Raw genomic sequence first — 3954 nt, forward strand, 5'->3', positions numbered from 1 at the left:
TGTGTGTGTGTGTGTGTGTGTGTGCACGCGCGCACGCACACACGTGTCTACCTCTCTGCCTCTGTCTCTCTTTTGTGTGTGTGCTTTCTTTTCTCATTCTAAGTGTTAAGGTACTGGGGATATTGAAAATAAAGTTTCACAGCCTAGTGGTGTTCAAATTTATCCTTAATAACTATAGTCATCCTAAGTGATATTCAACCTCATATGCGCAATTATTCAAAGCCCCAAATGTTAGCTTCCTGTGAATACTCACACCCATGTAAGCAACTTGGAATCATTTGAAACTGTTCACATTGCCTTTCATTCCTGATAGACTGTATATTGATACCCACATTTTATAAATATTTACGTAACAGCAATAAAAGCAAACTACAGTACTCTATACAATCCATAACTTGTGCCAAAACATGTGCTGGTATGGTGCCTACAACAGCTTCTCAACACCTAGGCTAAGGCCTCTCATATATGAACCTTTACATAATTACCAAAAGTTTCTGTTTGTCAGGCTTTTAGCAGCTCACAGCTCCAAATGCCCAGTATGCATCTTCACCATAGCATTCACAACTATACATCAAAGATTGTCAATTTTATATTTATGTATAAGTATCTATGTATTTGTGTGAATCCGTCTATATAAATGTGGGCTCTATCAAAGCAGGCTATAGCAGGATATTAGCTCACTGGTAGAGTGCTTGCCTAACCTGCATGAGCTCCTAGGTTCAATCCCCAGAACCACATAAAAAAGCAGGGTATAATTTTTGTAATAAATTATCCAAGTTATCACTTAGAGACAAAGACCAAAAGAGGACAAATTATGTAGAAAAAGAGAGAAAGCAGTAACAGGATTAAAACATTTTCACATTTCACATAATTTTGTTGAAACAGACCCATTCTGCTTCAAGTTTCTTTCTGTAAGTTTTCAGTCTCTAATTGTTCTTAATTAAATCTACAAGTTATTATTAAGCTTCAGCCATCTTGGGTGCCATAAATTTGAATACAAACATCTTTGCACTCTTCCAGAAAAACTTGATCCATATGTGAAAACCAACCCAAGTGTTCCATGGGACAGAGACACAGAAAGAGGAAGAGAGTGAGGGGGAAAAGGAGAGGGAAAGATCCGACGTTGTACAGAGTTCAGTTTAGTGAGAACTTATTGGCAGAGCATGCTCCTGTATGGTAACAGAATACCCACAATATGGATCAGAAGAAGGGACATACATATTAAGATTTTCATATCACTGTATTTAGCTTTTCTCCAATTTTAGATTTATGTATCTTTATGTTTCTGTAGAAAATAATATATCTCTAGAAATGTAAGTAAAGGACTTGTCTCATATGTATATTTGATACAAACTTGATCCTCAAAGTATATACCAATTTATATTTCTAATACCCTTTTCCATTTTTATATTTTAAAGAGAAAAAAACAATAAAAATGATACAGAATTTCAAAACAAGATGATAAGAAATTAACAATGGTACATTTCAGCTCAGATGAGTCTCTTCTATCTTGCGATTACTTATAGTTTCATTTAGTTAATGTAAAGCAAAGTTAACATTTAGTCACAAATATATATGTTATAGGTTTTTTTTTACACTTTTACATTGCAAAACTTGTAATCTAGACTGTAGAATATGGAGAAATTTTATTTCTCCTATACTCTCACAGCATAAAATACTTCTATGACCTCTGGTCTCCGGGAGCACGTGAGAATATCCACCACCAGCCAGCCAAACAGTTCTCCCAATTATGCACCAGGCACTAGCTGAGTGTCCTCTAATTCAATTCAGTTCAATTCTGATACTGTCTACCTGAAGATAGCATCAGATCCTACAGGTGGAGATCTCAGTACCACAACACTGCTGCATCACCACCACCACCACCACCACCCACTTCCAATGCCAGTCAGTTGTTTTATCAGTGCTTCTGACTTGCTGCTATAAATCAAGGTTCCACAACCTCCCATTGGAATTCCATGACTTTGTTAGAACATTTCACAGAACTCTTACATGTACTGGTTCATGTTAAAGAACATTACAAAGGATATAGAAGAGATGCCTAGAAGAAGGAATGGGCAAGGCATCTCTCTGTGTACATGCCACCTTTAGGAACATTCATATATTCAGATGTTCCCAGAGCCCAGTCTTTTGGGGCATATGGAAGCATTTAATCATATATATGATTAAATCATTGTCCCTTGGTGATCACCTCAACCTTTAGTCTATCTTCCCTCTCAACCTGCTGATCATGCCTTGGCCTTTTCAGTAAGCAATCCCCATCTTGACCCTACCTAAAGGCAGCCAACTATCAATCAACTAACTCATTAGCATGTAAGAAGTCATTTAAGTAAGAAGACTCCAAGGATAAACACCAAAGATACATTTCACAATATAGTGGATTGACAACTGGTGGTCAACTTACAACACCCAGCTGAACTGAACCAGCATGGTGCTGGGTATGGGAGGCCCCCTTGATTTTTGCCAGCAGAATAAGAGGCAGAACTAGAGAAGAAGAAAAGCTGTTTTAGAAGCTGTTAGGTGCTGTTAGAAGCTGTAAAGAGCTGTTGGTTCTCTTGGAAGAGCTTGTCATACTGGTTTTCCTGATGAACTCGGCTGCTCTCCTTGTCAAAGGAGTTTGAACTTTGTTGTCACTATGAAGGCCTACAGTTCACTTCTACAGTTCACTACAGCTCTGGTCCTCACTTTGAGCATTGCTTCCCTCTGGAGAGGAAGATTGTGCACTGTTCAAGGTCCTTGGAGAAGCTTGTTGCACTGGCTTTCCAGATGGGAACTTGGATGTCCTCATCATCACAGGAGCTTGGGGCATCACTGTTGCTGAGGATGCTATGGTCATTTTTAGGGGAGTTCTGGTTCTTACTTTGAGTGTTGCTTCCTGGCTCCAGTGCAGATCCCTCAGCCTGCTAGCTCAGATCCTTCATCTTGCTAGCTCAGACTTTCTAGCTTCCACCACTGAGATTTGGGCCTTCCCAGCACAGATCTATGAAACAGTCCTGCATGAGACATTGCCTTGGGCTCTAGGCCTATAGTTAGACTTGCGGGAGGCATTGTCATGAGCTCTAGGTCTTCAGCTAGACTCGTGCAGGACATTATTGTGGGATCTGGACCCTCAGCTGTATTCTTTAGTCTTTAGTGTGTGGACAGATCCTGCATTCTCTTTTTTTGATTCTTTGGGTGACTATTGCAAATAATCTTTTTTTTTTTTTTTTGAACCAGGGATTGAACTCAGGCCCTTGTGCTTGCCAGGCAAGTGCTTATTCTACTGAGCTATCACCCCAGCCCCCCAAAAGGAGGATTTTTGTTTGTTTGTTTGCTTGTTTGTTTGGCAGAACCAGGGATTGAACTCACGCCCTTGCACTTGCCAGGGAAGCACTTATTCCACTGAGCCATCTCCCCGGCCCGCAAATAATCTTATAAAATATGTGGCCTATATTGTATTATTCTCCTTCCAAACTCCCAAACTATGACAATATATCACACCCAAATATTAACTTTTCCTTTTCCCCAAGGGACAATTCCTTCTAAGTACATGTGGGAAAATAGAAGTTCCATTGCTCTTTGAAAAATTATGCATTCTTCCCAATGTCTCTCTATTCTTGCTAAATCTTTACGCCATCATGGAACACCTTTTTATTATCTGTTTCAGCCTGTAAATCATGACTACAGCCTATTTTAAGGGATGCTGAAAGATGGAAACTCATAGGGAAAGGGAAAACAAGTTGAACTGGATAAATATTATATTTCTTTATGGCCTCCACTCTTTACTGTGTTACAAGTCTCCTTAAGATGTACAAGCTTCACCTAACTTTATTAGCTGATTGATACAAACTAAAAGAACCTGAACATATTAAAGAATTTTAAACTATCTGCTAAATATGGTTTTCTCATCATTCAGAAAAACAAATACTCAAAAGTTCTGCAAAGTTGTGTTGTTGT

This window comes from Octodon degus, unplaced genomic scaffold (genome assembly GCF_000260255.1).
Source record: "Octodon degus isolate 3935 unplaced genomic scaffold, OctDeg1.0 scaffold00071, whole genome shotgun sequence".
Classification (NCBI taxonomy): Eukaryota; Metazoa; Chordata; class Mammalia; order Rodentia; family Octodontidae; genus Octodon; species Octodon degus.